We start from the raw sequence: 17,566 nt of genomic DNA on the forward strand, positions 1-17,566 counted from the left end.
AAAACACACAACAAAATACAATAATCAACAAAATATTTTCAAAACTACAGCACGCAATTGTAAGGTAACCCAGGTGCTTCGGATAAGTAATTGAGAAGTTCTTTTTAGGCTTTTGAAGCAAGACAAACGTAGCACTAAAGGTAACCCAGTGCTATGGATCAGAAAACAGTTCAGATAACATAATACTCTCCTGTTGAAATATATGATAAAGCGTTTAAAACATGACAAAATCCGTATCACATGCCGTATCAACCTCGACCAATATCATCCCTCGGGCCTAAAGGCCCTTGGGCTAAAATTGGTGTCTCGGGATGATACGACATATGATACGGATTTTGCCAACTAAATTTTCAACGAATCCCCGTCAGTGCCAATGCTTTTTTTGATTGTCTTTACGATTACGCAAAAACAGCGACGTCATAGTACAAGTATAATAGCGCCAAAAAGATTTTAACTGAACATGGCGGGAATAATAAACGTTTTTAATAAAAGTCTATTTTCTTTCATATATTACCGATTTTTGATTCCGCAGTTAAAATATTTCGACAAGTTACGTTTTATAAAATATTCTGTTTCCAGTTCTAGCTAGGATTTATATAGTAAGAATCCTTGGTTCTAGTAAGTGAAACTTAATAAGGTAAAATATTTTTTTTGGTATGGGCCTTGAGTGGGATAACTATTTTACGTGTCCATGAAACATGGCAGAATAATTGCACCGATTGTAAGTTTGACTTTACTTCTTTCAGTTTTCCTGTCTTCAACTGCATGATACCAGAAAATCAATTGCCCTACCCGGAGAAGGCAAACCTGTTGTTAAATCATATACCTCCAGGGTCAAAATTCGGTATTATACGAAAACAGATAATGCAAATTAATTTGTCACTACTTATAAATCGAAGAAAGTTTATGATTATTCTTTGTGAACAACTTCATTATATGAGCTTGGGATACAAAATTCAAGATTCATATAAACATTTCTCAAGAAAGATATTTTATTCGTCAGTGTTACATCGTCTGCTGTGTTTCTTCTATTTATTACATAATTTATGAACAACTTTACGACAGAGAGCACACATGCATATACATGTTTCGGTCTTTTCCTGCCACCAGGGACATTCAGTACAGAACATATAGAAAAATCTCTTCTTTTCGACTGGCAATTTTCCATCCTTTTTTGTTTCTTATTATATGATCTTCCGAAATGTCATCAATTAATTATTTGTATAAAATGAAGACCTGATTTAACATTGTCAGAGTTCTTTTTATAGGAAATTTCTATCGTATCTTAATATGAAAAATAATGTGTTCATTAATTCTTGACAACCGTACAATAATAAGTCACTGTGATTTTAATTTAATAGAATTTATAAATGTTCACAAAGATTTTAGGTTGTTTGCGGTTTTGCTTTCTTTTATTTGGAAGATGGGACAAATTATAAATGAGTGCAGACATGCACCGATCAAGGATCAATGTATTTTACTAGGAAACTTGTTACATGTATCAATTAAAAGTGTCATGTTGACCTGGAATATTAATTTGGCCGGCACAATCCGGCATTTTCACACGATAAGTACAATATTAAATACTTTCCTTGTATACAACCCATAATGATTGATTTCTTATTCATGTTTTAAGTGTTTTGACTTTGAAATTTCTATAAATGTATGCCGTATAAAGTCTAGAAAAATTAAACACAGGAAAAAAAAGAAATCATCGAAATTTATTCCATGCCTTAAAATTCTCAAAATAAATGGAACATGGGCATAACTATATGTTATCAAGACAAACTTCTTCGTCGAATGAATTGTGAAAATCAGCATGAAATAGGCAATGGTTTTGAAATTTCTCTGCAGTATTCTTTTATATGTCCTACACTCTGGTGAAATTATGTGTGATCCCTCACTCAGGATGATAAACTGACTAACCACGGATAAGGATTACTCATAATCCGATGACTGTGTTAACAAATCACGTCATTCATTATTGTGTAGTGCACTTTTAAGTACTTTTTTTTTAATTTTTTGCACGTTTTCTAATCTGTTCTTTGTAAAGGTATTTGAGTAACTTCTATCTTCTATATTTTATGTTTGTACAGTTTTATTTGTTTTATATTCTTTCAATTTTTGTAAAGTAAACGCTTAAAAACTTTAGCCAGATTAGGAAAGTAATCCTATATAATACATAAATATACTAAATGACCTACTGCAATAGCGTCGGGAAAAAGAGTGGATTTGAGATGCTATAGTTCTAAATATTATATACATATTTATAAATGCATCCTTACATAATTTTATTTTCATAAATTTCATAAAAAAGCTACCTTTCATATTTTTTAATCTTGGTAAAAAAACGCGCGAAGGTTTCAAGACGGAGGAATTAAATTTATCACAAAAACGGCGACGTCATAGTACATTACGTAGTTCATAACATCATTACCATCGGCCGATGAATCGGCCCTTTGACACTGAAAGGAGTATGACTTTGAGCCGATAATCGGCCCTGTGGTTCAGAACTCGTTAACATCTTCATATTTTATCTGCATATACCGCTTATATAAAACGAAGCTAGATACTGAAAACTATATCACATCTCAACATTTACGAACGATGAGACGTAGAATGGCATTATTTATGAATCGGACAATAACACTGTTAACCCTCTTACTGCCAAAGGGACATTTATGGCTTCTACACACAAATCTTGTTGATTGTGTAGAACTTCAAAGGTCTATGGTAACGTCACAATACTTAGGGGCACTGACAACGTCAAAAGACGGCCCCAAAAGGACGATTTTGGATGGAATGAAGCAAACTGAATAAAATGCATTAAAAGTATCAGACACGTCCTAAGACCATCCTAAATAATGTCCTAAGACTTATCTTAGGACATATCTTAGGATGCTTTCATTGACACGGCCCCAGGATCATAAGCTTGTTATTACTATAATACCAACTTATTTAACGTATTTACTAATTATCTAGTTCGTCATTTTCATGTAAAATGTTGCATTCTTTCGAGAAATTTGTTTTACGTTTTTTTCGTACATCTATCAGTCAGATTATCTCATATAATAATCGTATTCCTAATAAATAATCATAAAAAGGTAACTGGTATACTTGATTACGCGAAATATTTATACTCAGTCACAATACACGCTTTATTTAAGAGAACTGGATAATTTATTTAGGGCTCAAATGTTGCGATTGAAATCTCAGTTATTTTTTTTTTTTTGTAAAAGACTAACTTGAAGTACACACATGTTAACCGATGTACTTGTATTGCTTGCAATACGACATTTCAATACATTTTATACCCGTTTCATCATGGAAGCACTAACCTAAAAATATTCATTTTCATTCGAAAAGGGGATGTTAAATTAGTAGTAGACACAATGATTTCTCCTCCTATCATATATATAATCGATATCCTTTCCCAGTGGCAACCTCTTTTTTCTGGCATTCATCACAGATCTTTTACTTTGTAGGACCCACTGAGCAATAGATTTATTGTATATTAAATTTCAGACGTCCTTCATATTGCATGACTGAAATATTTGCCACTAAACGTTGAGAAGAGAACAATTTATCAATTAACAGATTTTAAAGATATTCCGTGTATGTCAATTACAGTTTGTACTTTATCATAGTAAATGAAAATGAATTATAATTGATTCAGGTTTACTTGTAGACAATAGCAATTCATTTTAGAGCGTTTTTTCCCTTGTTTTTACTATGTTGTTTTTTTTTATTCTCTAAAATTTTAAGCAATAAGTGGTCAACAAAATAATAATAAACATGATTAAAAAATAAGCAAATGGAATATGGATAATAATTTTTATAAAAAATATTTCCTCGCCTGCCGAAACAAGGATTGAACTTAAAATGTTAATCTGCCACGTTTGATACTTTACAACAAGAAGTAGTTCATAGAATCATAGAACAGCTACTCCGAGATTTCATTTATTTTTATTTGTACACGCTTTGTTTTTATTTTTATTTCCATTGGGTGCCGATGTTTTGCCGTTTATATAATGATTTGAGAGATTTTTTTTTACGGTATTTACCTATTACATGTATAACAAGGTTTACTTATTCATTTCACTTGACAAAGATAAAAAATGCGTTCTCAACTAAAATTTCAAATTCTCATGTACAGTTTTTTTCATACATTCCGTGAAATAACTAGGAAATAGCATATGTCAATGAAAAGATGCTAATTTTGAATAATTTGTCAAAGTATTTCTCAATTTTTTAATTGCTTTCATATTTTGTATACGGTAGCATCTTTTTATAGTACATATGCTGTCTGTTTGATTTTATATGCTTCCAGCATTAAAATTTGATGTAGATGCTGTTGTTAAAATAATAATGTACTGGAGCATCTTACTTTTACTAGGATGCTAGTTTTGCATATATTTTTTTTTAAATATTTTTTTATTTTTTGGGAATGCTGGATTTCCTATATATTGAAATGCTGGCATCCAGTCATATTGAGATGCTGGCATCCCGTTTTATTGGGATGCTGGCATCCCGTTTTATTGAGATGCTGGCATCCCGTTTTAATGAGATGCTGGCATCCCGTTATTTTGGGATGCTGGCATCCAGTCTGACATATTGGGATGCTGGCATCCCGTTTTATTGAGATGCTGGCATCCCGTTTTATTGGGATGCTGGCATCCCGTTATATTGAGATGCTGGCATCCCGTTATAATGGGATGTTGGCATCCCGAAAAAGCTGGATGCTGGCATCCCGAAAAAGTTGGATGCTGGCATCCCGAAAAAGCTGGATGCTGGCATCCAAAACTGTAGGAGTGCAGACATTGCAAAATATCCGAATGCAGTAATCCTACAAGTTCTGTTTGATATACTGTTTGCCGAATTTCTATAGATGTACTCCATTGCATAATTTTGTGTAATGCAAAAAATAAAACAACAACAAAAATCCGTTTGTTGTTTTCCTCCCAACACTTTATCTACTGACGTCAGGGGTATTATGACGTAATAGGTGTTTCCATCATGCGTAGAGATTCATGCAGAGACAGTAAACATGATAAGAAATAAAATCTCAAGAATCACTTATACCGATATAAATATTTTTTTAAAAGTAATAAAAACAGGTAACCCTTTTAATATTCTCTTATTTGTTAGTTTTTCTTATGTTTAATACTGAAAGCGCTTGCACTATTTTTCTACGCTTATTGCGGCAAATCCCACCCGCATGACGTCATGTAAAAAGAATGTTTAAAATCGGCGAAGTGGACATGGTTGCAAGGGGAAGGACGAAAAACACTTCTTTGGCCAGTATGCCGCAATTTATTATCATTTTGATATAACAGAAACATATACGCAATAGAACGCTACTCATACAGGTAAGACAAAGTAGATTTTCTTATATTTTACATGCACTTCGTAGTCCGAGATTTCTGAGATTTAGCCTTTCATAAGGAATATTCTACTCAACTCGACAACTGTATGTCTGTAATGGTTTCATATATATATTATCAGATGTCGAATTTTTCTATAGGAGACGATTTGACTTGTGCCCGTTCGAGATTACTCTGACGTCCACGCTCATTGGGCCTAGCTTGTCTTGCAAAACAGCTGTTTGAAGTCCAAGCACCAAGCACCAAAATTTTCAAGCACCAAGGAGACAAGCGGGTATAGCTATCTTATGGCCAAAAAAGTGGAACGATTTAATAAGAAAATTGCCAGAAGGCAACGAAAGAGTCATTGCTATCTCTGTTCAAACCAAGGATCGACAAGTTTGTATTATCAACTCATACCTACCAACTTTAAATACAAACTCAGTAATAAAATATAGGGAACATTTAGATATTATCAAATTTCTTATACAAAAGTATTGCTATATGGATTTCATAATCTGTGGGGACCTAAACGGAACTTACTCAATTCAAGGCATAATCAACATGATAGAATATTAAAAGAGTTTGTCAAAGACTATAATCTACATCAACTAGATGATGATGATCACCTTCACTCTTTCTTTCATCATAATGGAAAATCTACATCTAAAATAGACTACATCCTGTCATCAAATAGCAACCTTATCCACTCTATTCAAACTTTCTCACAAGATGCAATAAATTTATCAGCCCATGTACCAGTCAAGGCTCTTTTAACACTTCAAGCCGACAAACAAAAACAAAAAAAAATCATCAAATTTCAGCAACGAAGTACTGCATAAAACAGAATGGGAAAAGTGTGTACCAGCTATTAACAGTGAAGCAGTAAAAAAATCATTAGATCAAAATAAAAATCGAAAAGTAACAACAGAAGACCAAACAAATAATCTAATAGATGCAATTAAACAAGCTGCAAGGAAAACAATTCCGACAAAAACTTTGAAAATCCGCGGCCCAAGATTAAAAGTTTCACAACATGCAAAAAAGTTGCTTACGATTAGCAAACAGAAACACAGGATATGGGACCTTCATGAGAGAAAGAGAGGTGAGGACACTTTTTTTTTGGAACTGAAGGAAGCAAAAAGAAACGTAAGAAAAAGACTACGGCTAGAAAGAGCAACTGAATGTAAAGAATTTTATAACCAGATGCTCCGCAGAGCGTAGCTTTATACGACCGCAGAGGTTGAACCTAGTCCAAATAATTATGACGTCTTGAAAGGCTATTATAATTTTTTTCTTTGACGCCTTACATCGACGTCATAATGATGAAGCCGCCATTTTCGGTTGGACTTTGAGAGCATATTTTGCTCTCAACTTTGAGACCCAATTTAGCCATCAAATTTTCATTGAAGGCTAAAACAAAATGCATAAACAAAAATTCTTACCTTTTATGTGTTTGTTTGTGCAAAATATTTCCAATTAATCCCTACAGAAATAATAATATAAGGAACAATTCCATCCGAGGCGGGAACATGTCGACTGCATTTTTTAAAACGTTTGTCTGATTTCCTTTAAGAAGATTATAAAATAATTTTCACACCAAACTCGGTAAAACCCGAATTTCCGGAACCATTGTTTTACATTATCCGGAAATTCAGGTCGGTGAAAATGTACCGAGTTTGGTTAAAAAATATATTTTATACACCTAAAATGAAGCATCTTTAGGAGAAATCAGCTAAACGTTTTAATAAAGCAGTAAATTCCTTCTCAAAGTCCAACTGAATATATGAGTTTGGCGTTATGACGTCGATGTAAGGCGTCAAAGAAAAAAAATATAATAGCCTTTCAAGACGTCATAATTATTTGGACTAAGGTTGAACCCTGAACGGTTGGGGCAAGTATGGACACAACATTCAAGCTGGATTCAGCTCTAAATTTGGATTGTGATTAAATAGTTGACACATCATAGGTTTCTGACACAGAATGAATGTGTTCTAATGAACTTAAAATTTTTGTTTTCTCTTAGAGCAATTCACTATGCTGTGGAATATTAATCCTCTCAAAAAAATGTTTGAAGAAATTTTCTTTTTTATTTATGAAATTTCAAATGAGAAAAATTGAACCCAATTTTTTTAATCACATCCCCCTTTCCCTTATTCCAAAACTAATCTCAATGAAAATTTCTAATGGAGTTTGCAACAATAACTACTCATTTAAATACATCATAAAATATTAAGATGTAAAAAACTGCTTGTTATCACTGAATGGTAAAGATTATTTTAATTTATCAGTTGGTAGTAAAAAGTGAATATACATTGTATATTGTATATAACAAAGATTTAAGTTGATTCTGGACAAAGAAAGATAACTCGAATTAAAAAAAAATCTTGCTATTGCACAATATTTTGCAATTAGATATTTCTTGCTTACTATTCTGGACAAAGAAAGATAACTCTAATTAAAAAAAAAATTGCTATTTCACAATATTGTGCAATTAGATATTTCTTGCCATTGCGCAATACTGTGCAATTTAAAAGACTTGCTATTGCACAATACTTAATATAATAATTTTAGATCCTGATTTGGACCAACTTGAAAACTGGGCCCATAATAAAAAATCTAAGTACATTTTTGGATTCAGCATATCAAAGAACCCCAAGATTTCAATTTTTGTTAAAATCAGACTAAGTTTAATTTTGGACCCTTTGGACTTTAGTGTAGACCAATTTGAAAACAGGACCAAAAATGAAGAATCTACATACACAGTTAGATTTGGTATATCAAAGAACCCCATTTATTCAATTTTTGATGAAATCAAACAAAGTTTAATTTTGGACCCTTTGGGCCCCTTAGTCTGTTGGGACCAAAACTCCCAAAATCAATACCAACTTCCTTTTATGGTCATAAACCTTGTGTTTAAATTTCATAGATTTCTATTTACTTATACTAGCGTTATGGTGCAAAAACCAAGAAAAATGCTTATTTGGGTCCCTTTTTGGCCCTTTAATTCCTAAACTGTTGGGACCTAAACTCCCAAAATCAATACCAACCTTCCTTTTGTAGTCATTAACATTGTGTTTAAATTTCATTGATTTCTATTTACTTAAACTAAAGTTATTGTGCGAAAACCAAGAATAATGCTTATTTGGGCCCTTTTTTGGCCCCTAATTCCTAAACTGTTGAAACCAAAACTCCCAAAATCAATCCCAACCGTTCTTTTGTGGTCATAAACCTTGTGTCAAAATTTCATAGATTTTTATTAACTTAAACTAAAGTTATAGTGCGAAAACCAAGAAAATGCTTATTTGGGCCCTTTTTTGGCCCCTTATTCCTAAAATGTTCGGACCAAAACTCCCAAAATCAATACCAACCTTCCTTTTATGGTCATAAACCTTGTGTTAAAATTTCATAGATTTCCATTCACTTTTACTAAAGTTAGAGTGCGAAAACTAAAAAGTATTCGGACGACGACGACGACGACGACGACGACGCCAACGTGATAGCAATATACGACGAAATTTTTTTCAAATTTTGCGGTCGTATAAAAAACTGGAAAGTGAACCCAACTCTAAAAATTTCTTCAGATTAATACGCAGAAATACAAACAGCACTAAAGAACTTGCTACAACCATACTATATGATGATCATAAACTCACTGATCCTGAAGAACAAAGAGAGGCAATGGCAAAATATTTTCAAAATTTAGCAACACCTAAGGACGATCCTGATTTTGATGAAAAATTTCTAAATAACTGCCAATTCCGCTGTGAAATTATAAAAGAAATCTGTAGCTTATCTGATTCTAGTTCAGACAAATTCAACCCCACCGAAATTTCTGAGGCAATATCAAATCTGAACAATGGAAAGGCATGCGATGAATATGGGCTATCTGCTGAACACTTCAAATCTGCTGAAGAGGTTGTTGTTCCGTATCTCGTTTCTCTATTTAACCAAATACTGGCTGAGAAAAAGGTACCAATCCAATTTAAAACCGGTATTCTTAATGCAGTATGTAAGAAAAATAAAGATGACAAAATTCTTGATAACCACAGAGGCATCACCGTATCATCAATTATAGGAAAAAATTTTGAACATGTAATCCTTCAGAGAGTGCTTCTGAAATTAGATAAACAATCAGAGTTACAATTTGGCTTCACAAGTGGCCTCTCACCAGCAATGGCAGCACTGCTAGTCTCTGAATCGGAACTTATATCAAAAAAACAAAAATCTAAATTAATTTTCGGACTTCTGGATTCACAAAAGACATTTGATGTTGTTCATCATGATATTCTTCTCGACAAGTTATTTGACCAAAATATTGATCCAGATATTTGGGAAATCATTTTTGATATGTACAACAACCTTACCTCTAAAGTTAAATGGAAAAACGGATTTAGTAACAGCTTCCCTGTACGGCAAGGAGTCCGCCAAGGAGGAATTCTATCCATCCATTTGTACAAACTGTACATTAACGACCTACTTACAGAACTTGAAGAGAATGGTATGGGCCAGTACATCGGCACAAACTTTACGGGATGTCCAACCTGTGCAGATGACATTATACTACTGTCATCAACTGAAGAAGAAATGCAATCTATGCTAGATACATCTAAAAGATACTCAGACAAACATAGATACAAGATCCATCCAACCAAAAGCGTTACAATTAATAAGTATAGTAACTCAAAAACAACGAAGAGTGAAGTTCAATTCAAACTCGATGATAAAAACATGCCATCAGCTAAACAAGGTACACATTTGGGTATCATCAGAGCAATTAAGGACCAAAATAAAACAAACATCCAGGACAGAATAAGCTTAGCCAGAAGAACAGCTTACTCTCTTATGAACGTTGGAGTACATGGTACTAATGGACTAAACCCTAAAACTTCCTATATGATATATAGAGTATACGTTCTACCAAGACTACTTTACAGCCTGGAAGTTCTGCCACTCAATAATGGGGACATTAAGTTGCTAAGAGATTTCCATGTGAATTTTTTTAGACAAATACAAGCTCTTCCTTCACGTACAGCAATTTCAGCAGTATACTTACTCGTGGGTGCTCTCCCCATAGAGGCAGAAATTCACAAAAGAGTTCTTAGCCTCTTCCACTCCATCTTTTCATCTAACAACGAGAATCTAAAAAAGGCTCTAGAGAGGCAATATGTTCTGCAAACACATGAATTAACCTTCCTTAACAGAGTAGCAGATATTTTATACATGTATAATCTTCCTCCATGGACTGATCTGAAAGATCAATTACCATCAAAGTTATCATGGAAATGCAAGGCAAAAGAAGCGATAAACAGCTACTGGAAAGTGAATCTTCAAAGGGACGCCAATAGCAAAACAACACTAAAATTTCTCTGCATCCCTAATTTAGACATAGGAAAACCTCATTCTATCTAGAACAGTCTACCACCAAACATTGGCGAACTCAGGAAAGCAACAATAAAAGCAAGGTTATGCACAGGGACATATATATTTCAATCGCAGAAAGCTCGTTTCTCAAATATGAATCTTGATGCAACTTGCCCAATATGTCAACTGGAAGAAGAAGATATCATCCATTTTCTCACTCGCTGTCCCGTTCTGGAAGGTATACGCAGAGAATATCTTGGTGTTATCAAAAGAATTACCATCAATAAAATTGGGCTAGGCAACTGGAATTCTAACTTTCACGAGAGAACTTGTATTGCCCAACTAATCTTGGATTGTCAGCAACTGGCTCTAAACAATATTCTCCCTCTGGATGACCTTTTTCTTAATTCAATAGAAGAACTAAGCAGGAACCTATGTTATAGACTCCATCTAAAGAGAGTATCCTTTCTCAATATCTAGTTTCCATAAGGTCAGTGTGGTTGTACCGCGCTATACCTTAATCAGCTACCTTCAATTTCACGAAATGAAATATGGCTTATTCTCTGGACAATCTAAGGAATAATCATTAATGATTTTTCGACAGTACAACTAGGTCAGTGTGGTTGTTCCGCGCTAAACCTTAATTACATCAATCTTATAAACCGAATTTTAAATCTTCATTAGGTTAATATGGCTGTCCCGCGCTATGCCTTCATTTGCTGTCTTAAACTCCGTAGTATGAAACATTGCTTATCTTTAATGTAAAGTCATCGCCAAGCCTTTTGTACAGAACAACTAGGTCAGTGTGGGTGTTCCGCGCTAAACCTATCAATCCTGTATGTAAAATTAAATGCTGAGAAAATCCATGAAATAGTAGAATAACTGGTCAGTGTGGTTGTGCCGCGCTATACCTATAAAGGGAATAAATATGCATGTTTAGCTTTAATACCCAGTAGCTACACACACATATATAACAGATAGTTATACATGTTATAATGGCTATGTATAATTAGATCGCTTAGGACATATAAGCTTATATGCATGATTTTATTGATTTATATATCGCCTAGTAGTACACATAGACAGATGTAGTAGCTGTAGCAGGCAGAAATCTGAAAACTATTTATTTTTATATTTTCTTTTTACCTTTTAGTAACACTGTTTTAGTGAATGTAAAGATTTTTTACTATAATGTATGTCCTGTAAATAATATTCAAAACTTTCTTAAAACTCTATTAATAACCTTTTAATTGTGACACATTTTTAATGTACATAGAAGTTATTATTATTATTATTTTTTCAGGGATTTAACTGTATATATTTTTTATAATGTTATTTTTAAATAGATATGTTTTCACTGAATAATTAATTATTATAAGGGTTTAACCAATCTTAATTTAGTAAGGTTGGTGTACTCCAACTATTGGAGGAAGTTATAGAGGAAAGAAGAAGTCCGAGCAATCTCGGACGCATTTCAGTGACTTGATACGCCAGCCGGATAATATAATTCTGATTACAGTCGCCAGATTCTCCCATGTTGTCGTGGAGGCCGATGCACTTCGATCCGTTTGTGGTAGCCAATGGTGATTCCAGAACTTTCTATAAAAGGGATTGAGGGGGGTGGGGAGAGGGGGGCACTGACTGCCATAACAAAGGGACCCGCTAAAGTCATCTTTTAGTGTTTACCTCAGTCTGTATAATAAACCAATTTTTTGTTTAATACTTTAATATGACTATGAGAGTTTTTACCATTTTTTTTACATCGAGTCTATGAGAGAGAAATTATGACTGTAACAGTGCTTAGTGCCAAATTACCAAAAAACTTGAAGGAAGACTATTTCTATATTATAGTGGGTAGTTATGGAAATAGGAAATACACATATATATTTTTTTTATTTTACATTATGGAAATATGTACTTTTTCATGAAGTTATGAATAGTTTTGACAAAAATATTATCGACATAAACCCCACCGAGACGATTAACCACCATCAATATGGCCATGGCCAGTAAAAATATTGGGTCCGCAAAATTAATTTGTTTACCCCTAGACAACCTATAAGAAAACCATTAAAATGCATCACTGGTAAGAGTCCTTTGAGTTCAAGAAAAATAAAGTATGAAAAACTTAATTTCAGATTGATTTTCGGTCTAGAAAATTGAATGTGTTTGCCTTTTTTTTGCAAGGGTCTAAAACCAGTTAACTTGTGCCCGTCCGAGATTACTCTGAGTCTTGACTTCCTACGCTCATGGGCCTAGCTTGTCTTGCAAAACAGCCGTTTGGAGTCCGAGTAATACTTGAGTAATGGTATGATTGCTAATGAGACAACTCTCCACCGGACTGAGACCAAATAATATAGCACTAATATGACTAAGCAGTTTACAATTAAATGTCGGCATATGGCCTCCAACAATGAACAAAATTAATACTGCATACCGGTAGTCATATATGAATCAGATTGAATGTAAAATTTTAAAAGAAAGAAACGCTTATCATACATAACAGATTTAATACCGATTTCAAAATAAATTTACTCTAATATATATACATTTTGTACTTAGCTTACTGGCAGGAATTAATAATAATAGGTTACATGTATAGTTTTATGGGTCAAGCTAGTCTTACAAATATGCCTCGGAGTCATCCTTTCATAAATGATTTTAAGCTGATATTTTCGTGATTTATTTCTTTTTTTTTAAACGAAGCTCGGTGGAAGTATAGACCTGGATGTTGTTCCATAAAAAAATCAATTGAACTTGTGGTTCATATGTCAAATGTATGTGTTTTGAATAGTAACAACAGGCATATATTGGTGTCGAAAACTTAATTTAAAAGAAGTTTAAATGAAGGTTTTCTTCGAATAATAATGCGTTTTTTCGTTCCCTAGTGGTGTGATGTTACAACAAAAATTTATTGTTGATATCATAATATTTCATATAATTATTTATTTTTCTTTTCAGCATTTGTAAAGAAGTGGCTTCACCTTTCTGGTTACTATTCATGTGTTGTGTATTAATGTATCGCAACACTTTATAGTTATTGGACAGGTTAAACTCAGACGACGAATCATCCAAACAGCACCAGATCTTTTGTGATTCCAGCTGATTTCAGATCACTAGCAATGCATGATATTAGAAAGTTTGAAAGTTCCAGTTCGTGTAACTGATTTGATTAAATGATTAACAAATATTGAAATTTTAAAATACAGAAAAAAGATACATTTTCTTTAATGTATGTTTTGTTAATAAAATGAAAGGCTCAAGTACTAGAAGATCCTGACATGATGTACTGACTCATTGGAAGATGTATACAGCAAGTCCAGAGATACTGACAATATCCAGTACGTACAGATCATAGACACTGTGCACTAGTATCAATAATAGATTATTTTTAAATATTGCATTGTGGTACACGTTTTATTGTATATATAGGCAATTGTGGGAAACAAATCTCCTTAATTTATACATTGGATGCCAATGGGGTTTCTCATAGACACAAAACAAAATTATTATGCAGGTTTAAATATAACGCACCTCATATTTAGTATTTTAATAAAGGTACAGTCACCAATCCGTTTTGTAGAGTGTTTGTCCTGGATGACTTATTTCATCAGAAATTCCAAAGGTTGATGGTCATTGGGCAAATTCATTTGATTGAAAATGCCATACAAAATGAGCAGCATTTTTTTTAAATATTGTCCAGTTGATTTCTGAAAGCCTTGGGAACTACTAAACTTGATATGATTTCAGCTGGCAATTGCATTAAGCTTATTTAAAAAAAAAATCTATGAACATTCGACACATGAGCATATCAGATTTGAAAATTATAGTCCTGATGTCATCATATATAAATGTATTGTCTCAGACCACAATAGTCAATAACAAGTATACCTCATGTCTTACATAATGGTAATCAAAGTCAGAAAAATAACATTAAAATTGGCTAATTATTGGAAACTTACCGGTAGTACATTGACATAGTTTTATAAATATCAAATTGTTGACATCAGCATTCACATGGTCAACTAGCACTTTACAATTCAGACTCAGTTTGTTGGTCAAGTATACATTTCACACTCTGACCTATGATGTCACATTCTCAATATGCATTAAAGTTGGCCCCTGGACATGAACAAAGACTAAAAATATAATCTTCCCGGCATTCATCAGTAGCTTTTTTTTATGTTTACTTGATTGTTTTCATATGCATTCAACACACATCAAAACCTTAGGAAATGTACTGGGTGATATATTGATGGATTAATACTAAAATCCAATTGATTAGGAAGCAGCATTTAAATTCGTGTCATAATGCAAAATGGTACATGTCTGCAAGGTTGTGATGCCAGAATTCCTATATTTTGGGAAGCCAGCATCCGGATATTTTGGTATGTCAGCATCCAGATATATTGAGATGCCAGCATCCCGATATTTTGGGATGCCCGCATCCAGATATTTTGGGATGCCAGCATCCAGATATATTGGGATGCCAGCATCCGAATATTTTGGGATGCCAGCATCCAGATATTTTGGGATTCCAGCATCCCGATATTTAGGGATGCCAGCAACCGAATATTTTGGGATGCCAGCATCCAAATATATTGAGATGCTAGCATCCCGATATTTTGGGATTCCAGCATCCAGATATATTGGGATGCCAGCATCCGGATATTTTGGGATGCCAGCATCCAAAAGTATTGGGATGCCAGCATCCGGATATTTTGGGATGCCAGCATCCAGATATATTGGGATGCCAGCATCCGAATATTTGGGATGCCAGCATCCAGATATTTTGGGATGCCAGCATCCCGATATTTAGGGATGCCAGCATCCGAATATTTTGGGATGCCAGCATCCGAATATTTTGGGATGCCAGCATCCGAATATTTTGGGATGCCAGCATCCGAATATATTGAGATGCCAGCATCCCGATATTTTGGGATGCCAGCATCCAGATATATTTGGATGCCAGCATCCGGATATTTTGGGATGCCAGCATCCAAAAGTATTGGGATGCCAGCATCCGGATATTTTGGGACGCCAGCATCCAGATATATTGGGATGCCAGCATCCAGATATTTTGGGATGCCAGAATCTATAAATAATTGGAAGCCAGCATCAAAGGTGAAGATGCAATTTTAATCGTTTTCTTCATTATCCGCAGACACTTTTTTGAAATATGCTATGTACAGAAATACGAAGTGCTTTTTATACAAAACAATTTCACAACTACAGAAGTTATTAATATAATCGAGAGAGCATCCATGATCTTTAAGACCCAATAAAATTCATTATGTAGCATCTACTATTCATAGAAATAAATGAATCAGTATGATTTTTGGTAAAATGAGCATATGTTGATACTTAAACAAATGCAATATAGTAGAAATATTCTGAAATGGAACATGGCCGTAACATTTTCTCTGGACATTGAAAAATTTATTAGAATACAACATAATTTTACCTTAAAAATTCAAAAAATGGTCAAAAAATTCTCTTTAAGCATATGAGAATTACAAATTTTAGTTGAGAACACATTAAAACAAGGTCGCCTTCAAAGCTAGTATAGCAATTGGTATATCATTATCATTTTATTTTAAGACAAGAAAGATAACAAAAATATATTTCAAGGTTAAAAATTGTATTTTTGATTAATGTTGTATTAAAAAACATCGTTTATGACAATCTTACAGCAATAACTTCCGTAAAATTACTTATACATCGCTTTTCATAATTACGGCTACATTGAAGCGGGAAAAACTATGGACGACGGGAAAGCGCAGTTCTACAGAGAGGCACAAGTTTTGCAACGTCACAGATAAGAAACGTCAATATGCTTTTGGCGCGATATAGCAAGAAAAAATCTCGGCAGCAAGACGGGACGATATTCCAGACCGCAGATACCATTTAATGATAGACTTTGTAAATTTTGTAGTACGAACTGTGTGGAAAACGAAATGATAAAAACTGTTCTTATATATCACATAGCGATATTGTCTAATATCAATTGTAAATATGCAGACATTCCATGCGGAAAATGTTGTTTTTGGCAACGAAAAATTAAGAAAATACTAGCTTTAACCCTCTTGCTGCCAAAGGGACATTTATGGCTTCTACACACAAATCTTGTTGATTGTGTAGAACGTCAAAGGTCCATTGTAACGTCACAATACTCAAGGGCACTGACAACGTCAAAATACGGCGTCAAAAGGGCGATTTTGGCGGGAATGAGCAAACTGAATAAAATGCTTTAAAAGTATACTTTAAACGGATGTCAAGAAATGATACAGGATCATAAGCTTGTTAGTACTATAATACAAACTTATTTAACGTGTTTACTAATTATCTAGTTCGTCTTTTCATGTAAAATGTTGCATTCTTTCGAGAAATTTGTTTTACGGTTTTTTTTTCGTACATCTATCAATCAGAATATCTCATATAAATCAAAAATCTTATCCCTGATAAATAATCATAAAAAAGGTAACTGTTATACTTGATTACGTTAAATATTAATATTCATTCACAATACACCGTACACGCTTTATTTAAAAGAACTGGATACTTTATTTAGGGCTCAAATACCACGATTGAAATCTCAGCTAGGATTTTTTTTTTGTAAAACTTAAAGTACACACATGTTTACCGATGTACTTATATTGCCATACGATATTTCAATACATTTTAAACCTGTTTCATCATGGAAGCACTGCATGCCTTAAAAATGTTTATTTTTATTCGAAATGGGGATGTTAAATTAGTAGTAGACACAATGATTCCTATCATATATATCATAGATATATCCTTTCCCAGTGGCAACCTCTTTTTTTTTTCTGGCATTC

General features: G+C 33.6%; 1 protein-coding gene across 1 annotated transcript in view; it reads right to left on the minus strand.

Annotated features, from left to right (window-relative positions):
- Positions 1-17,566, minus strand: part of LOC139483476 (RUN domain-containing protein 1-like) — a 393,318-nt gene that overhangs the window by 214,867 nt on the left and 160,885 nt on the right. The gene's annotated exons all lie outside the window — the stretch shown is intronic.

Source organism: Mytilus edulis, chromosome 7 (assembly GCF_963676685.1).
Source record: "Mytilus edulis chromosome 7, xbMytEdul2.2, whole genome shotgun sequence".
Classification (NCBI taxonomy): domain Eukaryota; kingdom Metazoa; phylum Mollusca; class Bivalvia; order Mytilida; family Mytilidae; genus Mytilus; species Mytilus edulis.